The sequence below is a fragment of the Prinia subflava genome, chromosome 5 (assembly GCF_021018805.1).
Source record: "Prinia subflava isolate CZ2003 ecotype Zambia chromosome 5, Cam_Psub_1.2, whole genome shotgun sequence".
Classification (NCBI taxonomy): Eukaryota; Metazoa; Chordata; class Aves; order Passeriformes; family Cisticolidae; genus Prinia; species Prinia subflava.
In genome coordinates, this window is record NC_086251.1 from 22,281,830 (window position 1) to 22,303,676 (window position 21,847).

The 21,847-nt window shown below is 38.4% G+C and overlaps 1 long non-coding RNA gene across 1 annotated transcript in view; it reads right to left on the reverse strand.

Moving 5' to 3' along the window:
• Positions 1-21,118, reverse strand: part of LOC134551773 (uncharacterized) — a 45,168-nt gene extending 24,050 nt beyond the window's left edge. Inside the window, exons 1-2 of the long non-coding RNA XR_010080675.1 lie at positions 21,020-21,118; positions 20,877-20,930 (exon numbers count right to left, since the gene is read on the reverse strand). This is a non-coding gene — a long non-coding RNA (uncharacterized LOC134551773). The remainder of the gene's footprint in view (positions 1-20,876; positions 20,931-21,019) is intronic.
• Between the last annotated feature and the right edge of the window lie 729 nt (positions 21,119-21,847).

Below are 21,847 nucleotides of genomic sequence, written 5' to 3' on the forward strand. Positions count from 1 at the left end.
TAAGGAATTGCCAGGAACTCAGGAAATGTATTATCAAATCCCACTTACATTCGGGCAGGCCACTTACAGTCTGGTATTTAAGATCTGAGGTTTGATGCCTGCAGATGCAAATAGGTCTCCCATTGTGCATCCTGTTTATTTAAATTGTAAACTTCTCAGGGTTGGAATTATGTCTTGTCATATGTTTTTATACTACCTGGCAAAAGTTTTCTAATTTTGATTGAAATCTCCAGGCATTATTATAATGAAAATAACTATAATTATCTCCAATGGGACAAAATCCGAGTGTCAGTTTGAAATTGAAATACTGGAATGGACGCAGACAGGTGCCTACAGTGCAGTAGAAGCCCTTTGTATCACAAACACTTTAAAACCATTAAATTCTCCATCATCATTTTCCTGAATTACCCAAAGAAATAATTCTACAGCTAACAGTCAATACATCCTTGTATCAGGTTTTATGTAGTTTCTAAACTGAAATAACCAAAATCCATGTAAATGCAGAAGAACTTTCTTGGAGCAGGTTTCAACACCCCTAATTTATAAACCTTCACACCCAAAAAGAAGCTGATTCTCCAGAGGTAGGGAGAAAATTTCAGTGAAAACCAGAGAGCTGTGATGTGGAACCCAACCAAGACAATGAATCCTGGAACCAAAAATCTTCCCATCCATTTATGGTCTTTCACCACCCAGGCCTCAAAGTTACTAGCAATATTTCTATTTATCGATAAAATGCTGCTGAAAATGTTAAAAAGTTTCCTTTTCCATAGTTAGTCAAAGTTGTGCTGGAAGCTAACACACAGCAATGCAGCTGTACATTGATTTCACAACAGTGAGATCCTCAGTGCCTTCTGGAAGTCAAAGAATAATAGGAAAAAAAGTAGAGAGGGGGAAAGGGAACGGGAGTTCTCTCATTGTGTCTTTGGGTGGACATATGAGATCAAATTGATGTTTAGGAACAGAAAGAACAACAAAAAAACCACAATTTAGATTATCAGTCAAAGTAAAAGAAGAGAACAGTTTTAGCAGATCTACTCTTTCAGGGGTTAATTCTGCTTCTAGAAGAAATTATGCCAAGCAGGTCACCAGGATTGATCTCATGCTCACAGAATGTATCTGAACCATATCAGTAAACTTTCCAGGAATTTTTCCCACGTTTATTGTCACTACTTGTTTCTATTACATCTCTTTCCACTATCTTTGATCACTTTCGTAGATTCCTGTCCTCATCTTCAAATTCTTTCTCTCATGACCTTTTGAAGAGAAATAAGGCTTATTAAAGGTTTTCTTTCAATAAAGAATAGTGAATATTTGTGCAGTTAGACACAACCCCTTACCAAAATCACATTTGTTTCTTTCCACAAAATTTTTGTTTCCATTCCTATTCTTCAACATTCTGTTTATGTTTTATAAAAACCAGTCACTTTTAGCGTGCACTACTTTCTCAAGAAGCCTAAGTTACTTTATTAGTCAGTATAACACCCAGGTTCTGTTATCATGCATTAGAAGTCACCTAAATTGCTACAGTTCTAAAATTGAAATACTTTTTTAACAAGCGTATATAGCAGTTTTCACTGTGGGATCTTTGGAGGTTTTCAGGATTGTTGGAGCACTTTACAAGGTATTTAAGCATTAAGACCCCTAGCTAAAAGGCATGAGAGGTGGTAAAAACTGAGGAGAAATGCTTTGGGGTGGGAGATTTGAAAAGCTTGCGGGTTTGAGTACACTAAAAACTGGGATAAAACCACTAAATTTACTTTGTGCAAATCTGTTACCAGCTGGTAACAACAAGGGTCCACTAGAATGAGGAAAAACATTTTTTACTAGCATGGAGAGCTGTGAGGATGCAATATTCAAAATGAGCATGGAAAAATGCATATACATTTTCTGAGTGACTTCGATACAAGACATTAATTGTATTGTAGTTCTGCCTGAGTAATGTAGACAATAGTCTGCATTATTACTTTTAATAAAAACTGGGTTTAATTGTATTAAACACAATTGTATTATAGTTCTGCCTGAGCAGTGCAGACAATGGAATTCATTATTACATTTAAGCAAAAATGTATTTAATTTTCTAGCAAGCAATCTCATTGAAATTGAAGTAGTTACTAAAATATTTTCAAAAAACAAATTATCTTAGGCTGTAATATTTTTGGAAAATACAGCTGTCCATATTCAATTAAGTTAATTTCCTTTTAGGCCGAACTGCAGGAAAAAGTGATTTTCTTCTAATTTTATGTGGAACTGTTTCACATTCATTCTAAACATTACCTGTGTTTTATGCTCTAGTTATGAGCTTTTTCTATAATAAGAAAAAGCAGGAGCATCCATGTACATATGGAGATATATTTACAAAATTGCTCAATCAACCAGTTCAGTAAGTGAACAACAGAGTTCTATGGTTGAGCTTCTTTCCAGGATAGGAAGGCAACAGAAAAGAATAAAAATGCATCCCAGATGTCATATGAGTCTGAATGTGGCCAGAATAAATGCCTAGATCCAAAATTCTGGAGGGTCCAGGAATCTGAAGATCTCCCAAATCCTGTAGATTAGACACTAGCTGCTAAGAGTCATATATATCTTTAAATACATCATGGGGGGAAAGGGTGAATAGGCTGATAAGTCAGGTTATTTACAGGCAATAACTGGGATAAAACCACTGTCCATGTGCACAGAGGCAAATGTGCTTGCTGTTGCCTGGGTCTGGCCACAATAGCCACATGAATTAAGGTGGTTATTTGTGTCTAGAAGAGAGCACATCTTAACCCATGTTCTAGCAGCTGCTGCTGGGTTACAGAGTTGCCCTCTCTGTTCTAGGTGGAGGGCCCAGTTTTGAAGTAACTCCAGGGTAACATGACCAAGGCTGGTTTTCCACTTTTGATCTCAGCAGGAGTTCTGCTGAACCTTTTTTTTTTTCCCCCACTCTCTTTCTACCCATCCCACTTCTCCTCCCACTGTTTCAGATGCTTCTTAGAGGAAGGAAAGGTAGAGGGAATGGGTTTTCAGTTAGAAGTAACAAAAAAGATGAGATCCAAAAATACAAATCCCAATAAAAATTTCAGTACAAAACAATGTATCTTCTTCCAGTAGGTCTCACACAGGTACTTTGCAAACAAATTCAGAACAACATGTTCCTTATGCTTGGATTAAAAAAAAACTGGAGAAGGAACGATTTATAAAAAAGTTTTTAATTATTTTATTTATAGTTTGATAGAATCAAAAGCTTTCTGATGAGGATCAGGACCTCATCGTGCTGAGCATTGTAAGCACAGAACAAAAAGCTGATCTGCTCCTCGTGGAATTTATTATCACTGTTAAATGTTGGCAATAGCAAAACTAATCTAACTCGGAAAAGCAGATTTTGCTAACTTATCTGCTACGTCCTTTTTTTCTTGGGACCTAATGATAACTATCCATTGTGAATCATTACAGCTATTTTTCTTTTTTCCCATTGTCAAAGTAACCTAGTGGGTTGGCATGCTTTTTATGGGCAGCAAAGGTTAGTAGTGAGATTTGTTGGGGGCCAGAAAATGGGACATTTCTACTTAAAATTCACATCTTACTTCTGCTTGCATTGCAGTTCTCAGGACTTCATGTGCCATCAGATTTATTGTTGGGAATCTGACTCAAACTTGATCTTAACAAAAAACTATTCTAATTACATATTTAAAAAATTCTAAACAGCTCAGCTTACTTCTTCCTGCCAGGCAACCCATGAAGCAGTAAATTACTTTGGATGGTGCTGCATGTTCATAACCTAGCATTTATATTTATCTTAAACCTTAAAAAAGTGGTCATGTGCAGGCATCCTTGGCTTCAGGACCTAAGGAAATTTCTTTTTGTCATGAGATAAAGTCAGGCTGATATTTTTTGTTTCTCTGAAATCAGCCAAAATTTTGCAAGTGATTCTGGAAGGAAGGGAAGAAGAGAGCAGGGTCACTAGCAGTCCTCCTCCACAAGTCATCTGTATAAATCCAGTTTTGAAGGGAGAGAATGAATTTTACTTGTAGGTATGAAATGACATAGAGGAAAATGACATGTGAAATTTAGGTAGCCACTGCAGTTTTAGTAATGGGACCATTAAAGAACACACTATGGTTAGTAACACTGGTGCAGTTAGAAAGTCTTGGATGCCAGATGACATTTGTGTCATTTTGTGGTAAATGAGTGGCATCTACCTAACAGCAGCAGGAAAGTAAAGTCTGAGATAAGAAAAATTCTGAAATAGCCTTCAATCCTACTCTTCTCACATACTCCCACCACCATGGTGGCACTTCACAATGGAGATCCATGGATGCACAGTTCAGGAATTACCTTTCATATTTGATGGATTCTTGTGGCTCCATTCTCCTTGTGATCCTGAGCCCTGGGCTGTGATAGTGAAGAGCCCATTAGTGTGACCCTGAGGACCCTGCCCAGGAGGGTCTGAAATGGTGAATTTCCCTCTGTTTCTGATCCCTGTCTCAGCAGAGATGAGACTCCATGCAGAGACAAAATGCACGTCCAGTCTCTTTCTGCAGCTCTCACTTCACACTGTATGCTGGTCTGTATCTCCAGCTCCTTCATTCCTCCCATCTGCCTGATTCTGAGTGTCTCAAAAAGGAGATAAAAACTGGAGTTCAGCCCAAGAGCCTTTGAGGGAGAGATGCACAGCACAAAACAGCTGCCAGCATTGCCAGGTAAAGGGAATTTGAAAAACAAATATCAGAAACTTGCCTACAGTACCTGAAAGGATCACAGAAGTATGGAAAGAGTCCTGAAGTCAGTGTCAGGTAGGAGAAATCCCAGATCTCACTCCCACATGCTTGCAGTTATGGTGAGGCACTGAAGCTGATGATAGGCACAGCTCCTGCCTCCAGCATCACAACTTCCTACTCAGCAGAATAACCAGCCCTTTTCTGAATGAGAGTCAAACCAGTTCCCAAAGTTTTGCAGCAAGGCAGAGATTCTGCAGCAAATCTAAACTCCACAAAACTGAGAACACATTTCTTGTCATCCCCAGGACAATGTGACTCAAGGGTAATTTCAGAGTGACATTAGCCTTCATCACATCCAAGGATACAGAAGACAAAGCAGAAGATATGATAGACACCATGGGAGCAGGAAGGATTCCAAGCAAGGCACAGAATTCCTGAGCACCCTGTGATATTTCAGTTTCTGTCTTGCTTTGGCAGCAGTTATCAATGACAGAGCATTCTAGAACTTCTCTGTTCAAACTTCAGTCAGTGTGCAGTAAAGGTTTTGAAACAGTTTCTTACAACTGTCCTGTTGTCCTTGGCTGTAATTTTTCTCTCCACATTTTCTGCTAGTGCAGCATTTTAGTGCTGCAGTTGTATTAGCATAGTCTGCAAACCATTTCAGTACCATTCAGGTTGAGAAGCGCTATATTAATGTAAAATATTCTTTGAAGAGTAAGTTAAACAGAAAACACTATATTGATTCAATACCTCACAAGGTCTTACAAGAATTAATTCAGATAGGCTTGGATGTAAGCCTTTTTTTGCACGGACTGAAAAGTGGCTGAAGGCTTGTAAACAAATTGCAAAGATTAATGACACTGCAACTTGCTAGGAGCCTTCTCAAACACATTTTCTGGGTGCCTTGAAACATTAAGTACTTATGCTAACAACACTCCTGAAGTCAGGAGTTACCGTGGGAGGTCACCCAGTTTTGCAGATGGGAAGCAGAGGAGTCTAGAGAGTCTTTGCAGTGCATCAGCCAGGATTTTGGTAGAAGTTCAAATCTAGTCTAATACTCTAGTTGCAGGACTACCCTTTCTGATAAATTTTTCCCACATATCTTTAGAGATACAGATATTAAATCATTTTTATTTGTGTTTGAATTGACGTATTTCTCAAGCTTTAATATCAGTTAAACCAAAAATTAGTGGTAGTGTCTCTCCATAACATTTCCATCACTTTCTCTGCTCTTTTGAGTCATATAATATCCAATATTATTGTATTAGGTGCATCTTATAACATCAGTTTTCTATACTGATATTTAGATGAACATCAAAAAGAATAGCAGCAGTGGACAGTATCCTCTCTAACACTGATCAGAAAATTATGGAAAGAACATGAAAGGAGACCTATACCAGCCCATTATATTTAGACCAAAGATTAACTCAGCGTTTAAATACACATTCTATGGTAATAGCTCATGGTGTGCCCACACTTTATCAGTTTTTGCAGTCACTTTTTAAACCTTGTAATGATTTTGATTTCTTAATTCCATGACTGCAAGTTCAACAGTTTAATTGCCTATTGAATAAAGAGCTGGGTTTTTTTATTCCAAGTTTGTTAAACTATTTCAGGTAATAATCAGAATTCCTTGAGTTATAAAAGTCAGTGCATAATCATTCCCTATTTGCCTTCTTCAAGTTATTTGTGATCTTATATTTCTGACATACTCTCTCAGTCTCTCTTTTTATGAGACTGTGTTCTTTTAAGCACAACAGACTTTTGGACAAGAGCGTGATCAAAAGCGTTTTGGAAATCAAAATGCGTTATGTCAAAAGGATGAGACATGCCCAGAGATCTCAAGAACAGATTACTGTTGCTTTACTGACTCTGCCTGAGAATGTCACATTTATCCACATCTGTTATTTTTATTCTTTATCACAGCTTCTGTCCATTTGTTTGATAAGAAAATCAGAATTTCTTTTGTTCATAGATTTCACAGCCTGCTGATTCCCCACCCGCACAGATGCCAGGGGGCCTTTAAAAATGGGTGTTCTGCTTGCCACTGGCTCTTTCTCTGGAATAAACACTAATTTATTCCAGAGTTCACTCAGAGCATTTAGTAGTTCAGCAGCAACTTTGAGAACTCTTGGGTTAATACCATCTGTTTCTCACGGTGTTTGTTATTATACATTTTATTGATCTGCTCTAAAACCCCTTCTGCTGACACTTCACTTTGAGGCAGTTTTTCGGACTCGTTTCCTGTAAGTAAAGGCAGAAATGTCTCTAAGCTCCATGTGGATAGCACTACTGTAAGCAGTTCTCTCAGCCTTTCTGCTATGGCCACAGCATCCTCCAGTGCTTTTTCCATGGCTCAGCCATCTGTCAGCCCTACAGACTTGGGAAGGATGCTTGGTTTTCATGTGCTTTAGGGAGACTGTATTACCAGTTTCCATGCCTTTAGCAGATTGCTTCTTGGAATCAGTTTTGATATAGGTTATTATGTTTTCACATTTTGCATATTAGAATTTTTACATATATTCTGTTTTGCACCTTTGGATATAAATTCTGCTTTCTGAGGGATGTCATTTTACTTATAGTTGCCTCTTTCCCTCTGTTGTTCAACCACCTCTGTTTTTTGTCATTTAGATCATTTTTATACAAATAAACATTTATGTTGAGGATGGTGCCTTTAAAAGTTCTTGAAGATATTTTATGCTTTTTATTATTCCCCTTCATCCTTGAAAAAGGTTTCCTAGTTACCACAGTTTCCATTCTGAAGTTAAATTTTACTGTACTGATTTTTTTCACTTCTGTAAGTTTGCTGAATCTGAATCTGTGGTAACTGCTCTTCCTTTTGAAGATAGTCGCTTCAAGTGACACTCACCAGTGATTTCTAAGAATTTAACTTTTGCACAGTGTTTTACCTTGACACTCAGCTAATATTAATGGGAAAGGAGAGGTATTGCAGATGTGTTTTCAGCCCTTGCAGGTTCCCTTTTCACTGATAGTATTGTGTAACCAGCATTCCCCTCCTGATCATGAAGTCAAGACAACTCATAATATTCTCCTCATTTAAGCATGAAATTTTAATGCAAAGAATTTCTGTGGTACAAATTTAGAGATTTTATTTTTTAATGTTAATTGTATTAACCATATTCACCAATAATGCAGACTTTCCGTCCCTGTGTTTTCCTCAGCATAAAGCTTTGGTCTCTAATTTGCTCTTTGATTTTCTAGAGTTCCACTATTTATTGCCCTTCCATGAAGTGCCTGAGATTTATGTCATGCCAACTGTCTCACTCATAGATTTTCCCCATAACTCCACTGTTACTTTTCCCAGTGCTGCTGTTATCCACATGAACATTCCCCAGCAGCTCCAGAAAAACATTCTCTAGGTAATTGTCCAGATGGCTCATGAAATTTGCCACTTCCGCACCTGGCAGAAAACTCATCATGCATAATGTACTTATGTGGAGGGGTTTTTATAAAACATATAGTTTTATAAATAAATAAATTAGGAACTATAAGTGGGGTTTTTGCCAGATGCTGTTGTTACAGAGAGTGTTTATAAGTTGTTTCCTAAGAAGCATGGAACTAAGAGTATTGACTCAAGAACCCTAGGATGAGCATTTACAAAGCTACTAAATTGTCTTCATACAAGTGTTCCTTCAAAGCTATCATTTGCCATATGTTTATAATAATTAACAATTGGTAAACTGTGAATATGTGATCACTTTATACCAACCTAGTGTGCCAGTGATTTCTTTGCTTTAGACTAGATTTCTGTGTGTCTCGTTTTTTGGCTTTGACGCGATAGCCACATTTCAGGTCTTTGGGACAGAGTTGGAAGGCTTCCATTTTATTCTTTAATTCCAGAGTTACTATTAAAATCCAGTCATAATCCACAGTTACCAATTCTACATAGGCTGCACCTTCATCCTGCGTGCCCGTGCCAGATGGATGGCCCCTCTTTACAACACAGTCAGCACATTCCCGGTCAGAGAGCTGAGTCTGCAGGGAGTTCCTGCAGTAGACAGAGAGCTCCTGTAGAGGGCAGGGAGTGTTAGGATTTTAGAGACACACACACACACACACACACACACACACACACGCGCGCGCGCGCGCCCCTTGTAACATTGTTCCTACACACATGGAAGTACTGAACTTCCATGATGCAGTGCCAAGCCTCCAGTAGGGACTGCTATAAAAGCTACTGCAATGCAGTCGGAGAGTCATAGCCAATTATTATTATCTGGTATGCAGCCTTAATAAAGTCAAACACCTTCCAAATCCATGATACAACATTTACATAGAACTCTTTCAATGTTCTGATTATTATTAATATTATTGTTATGGAGTTGAATGGTTTTATGTACAGTATCTTGGTCTTTCTTTGGGTAGTTGAAAGTATAATTTAACAAGTCACTTAGAACTTGCCCCAGGAAGAATCTCAGTTGTTGCATTGGCATTGACAGATCTCCTGAGTGGGATGATAACAACCAGAAGCAAACGCTGTCATAAACAGTGATTTTACAAGGCTTATAGAAACTCACAAACAATTCAGTCAGTCCTGTAGCATTTGTAAAACCTCTTTCACCAGCAGGAACAAATGCACCTTCTCACATTCATTTGGAGACTATAACACAGAGTTCCAGTCTAAGATCCTTTAAACTTTCATTCCTCTGATTTCTTGCATCTAGGTCTATACAGCCTTGGCTTGTGTATTCCTTACTCCATCATTCTGTATTCCTGCAGTCCTCATATGCATAAAGCATCTGAGCAGCCCCCTTGCTTCCTTCATACTACTTTTTTCTATCACAGAAGACAGGAATTCCCTTCTGCTTTGAGTCACTTGCTGTGGGAAAAGGAACTTTCAGACTTGACTGCAGTCTTGCTCCATTCTATGACATACACCCACATAAAAGATTAAGGATGATGACTCATGTCTGGGTAAATTTATTGCTTTACAGAGACCTAATAATTCTCTTGGAAAAGGTAACTGAAAACTGGTTAGAAACTAAGTTTTAGAGAAAGATAGTTCATACAATGCCAGAAAGGAAAGGCCTGCATGGTGACCCAGCATGGTCTGGAAATAATTTCCTCTAAGTTATCAGAAAAGCTGCACTTTCAGGCTATGTTACAGCCCCTCTTTCATTTTCTTCTAGTGTATCTTTTGGAGTACATACAGTGAGTACATGTAGATAAAAGCATTAGAGATGTTTCTGGGCCTTTACTGTACACTTCAAAGATACAACTGTAGAATTTGCAGACAAAAACAGGCCAGGGTACAGTAATGGAGAGGATAATATTGCAAACATATAGGGTCTCAGTCATTCCTTCATTTGTCTTCAGCTTGATGGAAGAAGGTCTGCAATAAGTGAAGGATGGTCCTGCTGTAATGAAGCTGTCAGCAGTAACGAAAGTCGTTTGTGCATGGCCTACCACACTAAATTACTACTGACTGCCCTCGGCACAGCTCTCATCAATCCGAACACACCTGCTACGTAGGGCGACGTGGACCATGGGGGAGATATCATTATTCTCTCAGGGATCCTCTGCTGGTTCTTCATCATCTCCCATCCCTCCTCTACATAGGTTATCATTGATCAAGTCCTGTTATTTTTTCAGGTATAGAGCCATGGTACATACAGTAACACCATTACTCTTCCCTGCAATTCACAGACACCTCTAAATTATTTCTTGCCTTTCCAAATGAGTTATTGTCCAGCATCTAAGCATCTACACTCTTCTTATTTTCCACTTGTGCCCTGAATATCAATGCTGAAATGAAAAAGTAATACTCCACTTAAATCCATACTTCCTAGAATGAAGTCAATCCCTATATCTTGTGTAAAACAGATCATTGGACCACTTCTGATTAGCTTTCATTAGTGGTTGTTCATGTACAAATTTCCTGCAGAGTAGGCCCTGAACAAAAAACACATCCAAATGTTACCAGCCTGAATGCATGGGCAACCTTCCATGTCAAAAAATAAGCGTGGTCACGTGGGCATCAGAAAAATAAATTTAATCAACTTATCCCTTGGCTATAAATGTCAGGAAAAATCACTGAGAGAGAGGAGCATTTGTTCAAAATTAATTCTGTGGAATTAATTTTTCTGTACAGGAGAGAGGGATGGTATTTTGTTTACATAATCAGCACTCTCTAATTATATTCTTTCTAATGAACTCATCACACCTTGACATTTATGTTACATCACTTGTACTGTATCAGTCTCAAAATTAAACCAACACTGAAATGTTTACCCCTGAATCTCTCTCTCATGGATTTGCCTGGTCCCAGGATTGTTTCTTCTGTAAAGCTATAAATGGTATAAATTCTGTTGCACGGCATAGTAAGAGGATTCACATTTCTGGTCTTTGCTGAGTAAACTTATGTTCAGTGCTGTTGGAACATCAGCTATAATTTTCACTCTGTATATAAAGACTATCCCCTCCGTGTTATCTCCAAACTATCCATCCCTCAACCTGTGCTCCCATCCTCAGGCTCTGTACAGACACCACATCCTGCCTGTGAGCCATACAAGGTTCTGGATTAAAACAATAGCAAAAGGATTCTGTGTCTGTGAAGTCCCTGTTTCTTACTGATGTATTTTTCACACCTTTCTGTGAATTTGTTCAGAGCTGCATCCAGTGATAAACCCCCATTTGTCAAAAGTTAGGCACATCAGTGTAAGTTTCACAGCAAAGTTGAACTTTCTGGTTCTAGTGAAAACCTGAAGTGAACATTGCATAAGACATCCTGAAAAGCTGCCCTTTAACATCTTAACATCTTAAAACCTGTCATAAGTCACTGCCTTTCTTAAGATACTGGCAGAGCCTGGAGTACCTAGATCTATTTTAAATAAAAACCACATCTTATATCTATATCTTATTTTTATATGCAAAATAAGCACTGTCTCCTATATAAAAGCGATTCACCCTCAATGTTTCGTGTGATGGCAACTCAGTTTTACAATATCCGTCACTTCTAACTCGCTGCATTGTTAGCTCTGTATCTTTAAAATGGCTTTGTTGCCTATGTCAAATGTGCTTTTAGGGTTGAGCACTAAAAGTTCTTAGCATCCTAAAAAACCTAACACTTTTCATTTGCAAATGTAGACCTGGCTTTATCATAAAATGCAATGAAAGTAATATATCGGAGAAATATGGGAAACTGCCAGGTTAATAATTTAGAATATTGGGATGAAAATGTGTCTGGAAAAATGTATTGGGTTACTTACAAGAAGTCATTCTTTTATCTATTAATATTTTTAACTGTTTAGCCTTCAGATTTATCCTCAGGTATAAGTCAGTAGACACATCTACATTTACAGTTATGAACCAGGTTGGATGCCAAAATGGCATCAGAAGAATGCAGAAAAACAAAAGAAATATATAGAAAAGTGTAAAATAGATTGTGCACTGTGATTGTGTGTGTTTATGACAGGATGTGTGTATATATTATTATGTGTATGTCAAAATGAAATTATTGTGTGCACAATTTTAAGAATTTTATCAAAGTTAATTTACAATTAGGAAATGACAGGACTAAGGGAGTACCTGCAAAGCTAGTTTAGCCTCTGGTATGTATGCATCATGATACATCTCTCAGTTCCATGATCACTCACTTCCATTTACAGAGAACTGTTGTCTCAATCAGCGCTCAGAATTCACAGGATGTACCTAATGAACAGCTCTTTAATATTTGATTTTCTTCTTATTGTTCTTAGTGTGTGCTCTTAGTTCTTATTTACTGCATTACATTCAAACCCTGCCCTGAATACACAACTGTTCATTTCCTTGTGGACTTTTCTATGGTGCTGATGACTAATATCTAAGTGCTTTGCAAACATTAATGAATTTATCTTCTCCAACCCCGGTGAGGTGAAGGCTGTCATTATCCTCTTATTGTAGACCTAAAACTGAACCACAGAGGAGTTCAAGTCAAACACAGCCACTAACACCAAGCACACTATCTGAGATATGTAGCACCTCCGTTTTCAGAGTATTTAGCAGTCGATTTGACTTTGTATGCTGAGAGCACATCCCTGATTGACTGCAGCTATAGTTGTGAGGCTTTCACACTCCTGCCAATCAGGAAAAAGAGTCTCATGCTGGGCACCCTGGGAACAAGGAACTAACTGTTAATGACCCCATCTGAAAACCCCACTTGGATTTGAAGTCACTTGCTAAGCAACACATCAGAATTCATCAGAAAAGATAAGACCTAATTCTTGAGTTCGGCATATGACTGCTTTAAATGTGAGACTCTATCTTCTTGAAATTCCTGCTTCAAAAAAGCAAACAATTTCTAAAAATGCACAACAAAAGAAGGAAAATCCCATGCAAGTTACTGGCACTACACAATAGGCATTTCTTCTACTTTATTCTTCAAAAACAGCCCATGTGTTTTATCTTAAGTCATAGTTTAAATGGCAGACATCTGGAAGTCAATTTAAGACAGGCCCAGTCAAGTCTTTTGACCTGATGTAGTCCAATTAGAAAATCATTGTTGTGGAGGGAAAGCCAGGAGTACCACCTGGACAATAGAACCTGACTGGAGTCACTTATCTCATGAGCAATTACAGATACGTTTAGTTTTCTGTCCCTTTTGCATCTGTGACCTCAGACACACATCCTTGTCTTATGTAACAGATGGAAATGTGCAAAGATTCTCTGCCATGTAACATCACCACTCATCATAGAATCAAAAAGTGATTGAGGTTAAAAAGGTTATCAACCTTTGCCATTTTAAGAATAACCCTAACTAGGAGCGATTTAGAACCTTGCTATTAGTAATTTCTGATTCCATTCAGGACACATTCTCTGGCCTGCTCATTACCAAATAAATGAGCAATATTATCTGTCCCTTTTCTGTCTAAATACCTTAAGTGTCTGGATTAGCTATCTAAAGACAGGCCCACATAAAGAACCTGCACCTACAGCTTTATTGCTCAACACAGAGCAGCAGTAAACCTCCAGAATCAGTGTGAATTATCAGTAAATAATATGGACAGTTTTTCTAGGGCTCATGATTATGTTAAGTATGGTTAAATATAAAATATGACAAAAAACTAGAACAAGTCTTAGTACAGCTTCCAGATGACAAAAGGGAATTTTAGTGCTACTAATACACGTCTAATCAAGAACAGTCAACTGAACAAAGCATTTTCCAAACTACTGTTTTAATGTCACTTAGTAGATTAAAAACAAAGGGCAGCGTGCTTAGTTTTGGAAGGAAAGATATAAGTAATTTCCATTGATTTCAATTCTTTATGCCACTGCAAGGAGCAGTCAGAGTGAGCATCTGAATTATTATAAACAATATACAAGATAAATTGATCTATTTCTTTATTTATCTTGATCATAATAATACTGGTCAGTAAGTTTTCCTGAAGAACAGTACACAGTAAACATTGTGAACACACCCTGAAAAAGCTAAGAGGTACAGCAGCCTAATGAAATAGAGCAGAGACTGAATGATCCTGCAAATAAAATTACCTAAGGTGTCAACTGTAATTTTAAATCAGGGTTTTCTTTTAGTTTTTTCTCTGGGTCTTTCTTCTCTAATTTTGCCCTACTCCATCTACTCCTGCTTTCTTTCAGTGCTAAAATACTGCTTATTTAGAAAATACCCAAGGCAAATATTTCAGAGACAAGTCCTGTTATTTCAGTGATGAGATTAGGTCGTCTCTAGCCTGAGACAGTCACACAAATGAGTATATAGGTATTTAATGACCATCCTACAGAATCAAAGAGTTCATTATGGACCAGCATGACTTTCTGTATCTCTTACATCCACTGGATGCATATGCTCTGGGAACAAAGGTATTGCAGTGCTCTGAGTTTCTTTGTTTACCCCACATGCTTTCTTTACTCTTCTATCATCTTCCTTTCTCTGGTAGTGTATTTGTTTCTCCGAAATATTTTCTCCCAAATTTCATTGCTTTTCTAATCTTCCCATTTATTCTTCTTTCTTCTCCAAGTCCTTTCTCACATTCATATTTTTCCTTTTCTTTCTTTCTGTTCTAGCTCTTCTTTTATAACTTCTTTGCCCTGTACCCAGTTCTACCCTCCTGTAACCTCAGTCTCTCAAGTCCCTATTTCCGTCTTTTTTGCAGTATAACCTTCCTTCTAGATATATTCCATTCTTTCTCTTGCAGTTTTTTCCTGTCTTTTTCTCTGTCTTTCTGTTCCTACTGACCAGCGGCCAGAGAAACAGCTAAATGCCAAGTATTCACTATACCTTCCTTTCCTAAGTGAACCAGATTCTATTTATGAGTATTGTTTGTATTTCAAAATAAATGAGACACCCTAAGTGATCCCAAAGGCCTTGATTACAAAACAGTGCTCATGCAAAACAACTTTCAGTCAAGTAAACAAGACCTGCAATAAGAGAGGGATTTTAGAGAGATCAAATACAAGTAATTTGAAAATTATTTTTGGAAGCCTAGGGAAGAATCCTGCCAAATTTTGACTGGACTCAGATGTCCTACCCCTTGATCCAAATACCTCGAATATAAGGCCATATCTGTCAGTCTATTATGACTTATTCTGTCTGCTTCTCCTTCAGCTTGGATTATAGCCTTTCTAATGGCCCCTGGTTGTTACAAGAAAGAACAGGATCGATCTTTCTGTTTTTGCATAAGAATCTCCATTCTTTAAAGAAGCAAGGATTGAAAAATCCCCATGAAGAAGCCTGCACATAGCTCAAAGAAATAAACTCTTTTCCTGCATTTGCATTTTAATTCAGACCTAAAAGCAATGAGAATAAATGAAATGGCATGTGTAGTTCATGGTTAAGAATTTACAAATAACACAGACAATTGCAGCAAAACTCAGAGAGTTCTCTCCCTGGAATGCCTGACCTTCCAGGTCAAACACTTTCTGTTTAGTCCTTCCTTCCACAGCAGATGAATACGAACTTTACAGTAGAGACAGTAAAGTTCCATGCAAATAACTGCTGACTAGGGAGAATGGCAATTTGTGATGAGGCATGAAAGACACTACTGTGCTTACATGGAAACTTAGATTTTTCTTCTATCATCAAATAACAACTAAACAAAGCTGCTTCTCTACCCCCCAGTTTTTCAACACAACTTCATTGGTACAAAGATAGAATGAAACAAACATAAAATGAATCAAATATATGTGCAACCATCTTTAAGACCTAATAATCATTTCTCACCTGCTTTAGAGCTCATCCCTTGTCAACTGTAATAGTCATTATTTAAGGATACAATTCCAACATCAATTCAAACTGAGCTTTCAATTGCTCAAGTACATCTTAAAGAATGTGATAGAGTTAGTAATTTCAAAAGGAAAAAAAGTAATAATATTCATTTGAACATAGCTTTATATTAGCAGAAAACAAAGAACAGCTTACAGACTATAAGCATGCCTTCTCAAGCAGCTATACCCATTCAAACTAAAGGTCCACACCTTTGCTTTGGGTGTAAATTGCCAAAACCTTCCTTATTTTATGTAATGGTGTCCTGCAGTGTTCCAGTGCTATCTGTACCATAACTTAGATTTTCACATGTGATCCTGGTTGCAGGAGCAGCCACTGTTCTGTGAGACATTTATTGTAGCAATTCAGTCTGTGTTCAGATATTCTCTGCAGTTTCAGAGGGATAAGACATTATTGAACCTCATCTAGTAAACCACACCTCTGGTGTGGGTTGCACACCCCACAGCAAAGCCAGCAGAAGGAAAGGAACCCGTTTTGTGGGTGATCTCACCTACTGCAGCACAAGGAAAACATTATAGCCAAAAACACCAGTGAAGGCTGCCTGTGCTGTGCCAGCTGACTTTGCCCTGGAACAGAGGAATAACAATAAGAGGCTGGGAGCCTGTAACAGCTCTCATTATGCACTGAGATGTGCAGAGCAGATGATCGCAGAGGGAAGAGATGTATGCTGACTTCTTGTTTTCTGTTCTGGATTTCATTGTCCCCATGACTAAACTGAGATCTTATTCAGAATGAAAGCACCAACGTGCTTTCAATGCAAGAAAAATATAATGCATAGATGACCTTGAATTTGTGTATGTGCAGACTGTGGTTTCTACTTCAGAAATAGCTTTGAAAAGTTAGTTGAATGCATTGCGATCTTGAGTAAAATGTCAATTAGGCTTCTATACTTTTGAAATACTTTCGTGAGCACTTTGTTGTATCCCCAGGTAATAGAACTTCTTCTAAAAGACAGCAGCAACCTTGACAGGTTTCCAAGATGTCAGCCTGCCCCTGTATAAGAATGCAAACTAACATACAGCCTGTGTCAAACTGATCAGTGCAGCCTGCACCCAGTCCCCAGATAATGATTAAAAATTAGACAATGCATAGCTTAAGAATTGTATCTTGTTTGCTCTTATTCCCTTGCCTGCTCTACCTTAACACAATTTAGTCTGCAAAAACTCTCCTCTGAAATCACACTGTGAGAGGTTTTGATAAGATACCACTGTGTTAAGACATCTCTCCAAGGAAGACCTGAGGGAAATGTACAAAGGGTTTGCATTAATGCATATGAATTCAGTAATATATAGAGCTGCCTTTCTCCCAGGATGCGGAAATTCAATGTGGACACGGCTGATGTGACTGGAGCTCACAAATTGTAGCTAAACTCCCAAAGCCTTGGCAGCTTTCCTTTACTAGTAGGTGTGTGGGATTACTTCTGGGACAGAAAAGGGTTTTTACCCCTCGCAGTTTTCTTCATCAAACTTGAAGTGCTGACTTTTGAAGATTGCTGTTGAAAGATCACAGTCAGTACTGTGATAGAATTTCCAGTTATTAATTTCACTGTTTGCAAATTGTTTCTACATTGAAGATAAATTCACAGAAAAATACATTTTTGTATAATAGTAAAGGGCTGTAAGCACCTAGAAGGAATTATTTTAATAAGATAGTCACTCTTTACTGTGCTCAGCTGAAGAGAAAACATGACTGAGAAATCCATTGTCTGTCTCTTTCTCCAGGCTATCCAACAAAATCACCTGGTTCCATATTTTCCAAGTGCACTGTCTGCAGGGTAAGATTTGGTACCAGATTTTCCTAAGCAGCTGCATATTTGCAACTGCCCATGAAATCAGTGTCTGTAGTGTCTTGGAAAAGGTGCCCAAGATTAGAGGTTCTTTTGAAAAGTCAGAAAATTACTTAATTTCCTTGTGAGATGGAAAAGGAAAGCAAGCATAATGATACAAATGCCTCTCATTCCAAGATGAACAGTTTATATCTTAATAAAAGAACCATGAGCGTTTCAGATGAAGTGTAGTAGTGAAATTCATTGACAGTTGCTCTTTAGGACCTAGTTTCCCTCATTGTTACATTAGCAGATTCACCTCAGGTGCAAAAGGCCTGTGTTTTTTCTCATGGAAATTTTGTTGTGACTGGATAATTCTCAAAGGACAGATAACTCTGGATACAGATGACACAGTGCATTCTATTAAGGCCAGTTATTTCCTTTATCTAGCCTAAATTATTTCATTTGGCGTTTGTCACATAGGCATGTTTCTGGATCCAAATGCTCCTGAGATGCAGGCTCATAGTGTTGATGTTTTGTAGCTTGAGAATCTTTTTCACAGTGCCTACTCAATGAAAGTAGAGATTTTAGGGATAATGCTATCTGAAATGTTAAGTAAACAGTTTATTCTTCCTATGTGTATGCAGAAAAAAAAAAGTGCTCCTGACATTTGTTTAAGCTATGTCTATTCTATAAATTATAATTGAGGAAATACCCACAAAACTAAGAGCATATGATTTGGTTTTTTCTTTAATCTGGCCCCACATACCATCCTGATGGTTTATGAAGCCGCAAATGAAATTCAGAAGACCATTTCCCAGGTAGAAAATTTACTTCAGAAAGAACAGGGCTTAAGCTGCCTCCTCTGTCATTTTGCACAAGGTCCAGGGTCAAAGGTGGAAGCGGCTTGCTTCGTGTGCAGACCTGCGAGATAGATTGCAGTTGTATTGCGGCACATCACTGGCCTTCCCTACACGTTACACCTCCTGATGTCACGTCCAGTCTTCAGCAGTGTGGCTTTCATGACACTCCTCATAAGAACAGAGATGCAAACCTATCTGGCCAAAATCCAACATACACAACAACTGTTTATTGAGTAATCTGCACTCGACTTTCAACATTTTTCATCATTATTTTTCTTAAAGACTGAGTATCTTTGAATGGTGTTGAAGTTGCTGTCACATTCAACACTAGAAGTGGCAACTTAGTTGTTTAAAAAAGCAATTTCACTGAGCTAAGTAGTGAAGTGCCAAAACCACCCAAGGGCTTCAATGGAATCAGCATAAAACCAGTGTAAAGCTGAAATGCAGAGACTAATTTATAAAGGCAGAGCAATTATCAGAGACAGGATTCCATCAAGGGCATAGCAGCACAACAACTCGATCTGTATGGTAAATTGCAAGACTAGCTTTAATGACCACAAAAGGTTGGGACCTTTGTTCTGTATTTCTGAAAATCTGGAACTCTGGCAGAGCAGCAGCTGCTTGATGCCACCACACTTAGTTAAGATAGATCAGAGTGATTCCTGTGATACAAAGACATTGAAAAGATGGAGAGAAACCATGCACACAAAATAGCTTATGCAAATTGCCTCTGGTGATGCTTCAAAATGCAGCCTGGGTGGATTAATCAGTGTTAAAAGAAATAGCCAGCAAAATAAAAAATACTGTGATGAGTCTAGACTTCTCTTCAGGGAAAGAATATTTTGGTCCTGGGCCATATCTCTTGATTTGTTTATGGAGTTACAGGATCAGCTATCATTAAGCACTGTTAAAAGATGAAAAGCTCAGTTCAGAAGCTGGGGCTTGGATCTGGAAGGATGAGTAGTGGCAGGTTGCTGGATTTCTGGAGCCAGTTTTCAACAGCATCTGGAGTATGTCATTAAATTTATCCCATGTGGACAGCTGTTTGCATCAACCTAATAGTGATGACTATATCCCTGTGGTTTTGTACACCTGACTGAGATATGCTTTCATTAAGTATTATCTGATAGCGATGAGGACTTAATATTCATGTGATAAGACTAGTGGAAGATGATGTCCTTTACCCTACTCCTGTTGGTGCCATATGTTTCGTGTAACATTTTGATTAATCGATATGTATGAAACAGCAGTTCAGACATAACTGTAATTAAAACAGCAATATGGGACAGATTCTCATTTGGCAATATGGGACAGATTCTCATTTGGCACAAGTGGGTACTGTTCTGTTGACTTCAAAAAAGTCATCCCCTATTCATACAAGAGCAGCATTCAATCTCACAGCGGGATTGGAGCAAAAAGCCAGAACAGGTTGAGTCAGCCTACTATGTCTCAATCCAGAGGCCACCTGTGAAACAGTAACAAAACCCTGAGAGAACAAAGGTACGGCGTTCCTGGATGGTGTTTTATGCTCAGCCAGGCAGCGTATGATCCTGTCATCAGCTAAGTAAAGTATACTTGCTACCCTGTTGATATTCCTATTTTTTCAATAGTTAGATTTGATGGAAACAAATATATCCAAATTAATGTTATACTATAACTGTGTTAACACTGTAGGTAATAATTCCAGTGCATAAACAGCAATTTTTTTGTGCTTGAAGAAAAGGTAGCTCAGGCCATGGGGAAAATACTGTAAGCCTTTCATCTCATGTTACTGGAGCAGCGCTGAGGTATGTCAGTTCTTGCCATTTGATGAATGATTTAGAGACTGCAGAAAATCAGTGATCAGCTCGTAATCTTGTCAAGTGAAAAACTGGTTTTCTTGAACCTTCTTTTGTTTGATCAGTGTGCCAGTGCCCCAGAGATGATGAGACCCTTGTGGATGATCAGCCTGTCAGTGCCCTGTTACGGGGACTCCACTGAACAGCTCGCTGTATTGGGGGCAGTTCAACTGACTTGTTCGGAGACACGCACCAACAGCACATCAGAGGCAAATCCTTTATGGCAATTTAGGAAGAGAGATCCCCTTCCTGGATCTCCCCACTCCTAGTTGAGTATGTTATCCAGTGCCAGGAACTGCTAGCACCCTTAAAGGATAGAATAACACACTTTATTAACAAATACACTGACAATACAAAAGTGTGCTATCTTGAGATAATCATTTAGTGTACACAGAGTAAATAGGCATCTCTTTGGAGGAGAGTACACATTCAGCCTGTTGACTGATTCCTGAAGTTTTCATGGAGTCTTACCTTGGAGGCGGGTAACTTTGGCCTTAACTCCAGGGATTCAGGTGTGCATTGATACTGCAATGAGATTACAATGAAGCAAGTTAATCCAAGGACAGTAATTCTGCCACAGTTGCTGATTCAGCAGCAAGACATGTCCCATGTACCTTGGCTGACAGCTGCTATGCAATTTGTTGGCTACATGGTACCATTGGGTTGCCATCTCTGGAAAGATTGCAACAGAGCCCGGCCATGGTGTTTCCGTTCCACTCCACCCTCCATTTCATTTCTCTCTGCACATGCTTAAGGTTGGAGTCTGCAGGCTGTGGGGGCGGGGAGAATCATTGTTGAAGAGATTTTCTGCATGCCAACCACATTCCATCCAGGAAGCAGCAGCTGCATTTTACTATAACTTCTGTGTTCTTATAACTTTTGTTAGAATGTGAATTTAACTTCCCAGTTTTCTCTAATTTTACCCCCAGTCATCTTCCCACAGATGTCATTGCATTTCTACAAATTTGTAGATCACGTCAGAAAAATCTGTATTAAATAAGTCTCTAACAAGAAGCCTCGCAAGGAATGAAATCTGATGCAAAGTTAAACTGTTATGTCACCTTGACATCTTGCAGTAAGTTGGTCATGGCCTGATTTGGAGTAAGTCTGCAGTGTCATATATAGTTGTGTCCACTGGGAAACCCGCTTGAGACAAGCCAGATGACAATGACGTCTATTGCTAAAAACCCCACAGTTTGTAGGGGTGAAAATTGACAACGTCTCTTAAGAAAGTGGAAAGGGCTGTTATAAAGTTGTAACTATTCCAGATACAGGCTGAAATCTTTAAGTGGTTAAGTTTAAACAAAAAGTTTGGGAATACTGCATTGAGATTACAAGCTAAAATATTTTCTCTCATCTATAATTAAAAAGATGAAGATCTAGACCTAGACCTAGATAGATATAGTTAGGATAAACTGAACTGGAATATCTTCTTCAGTTTG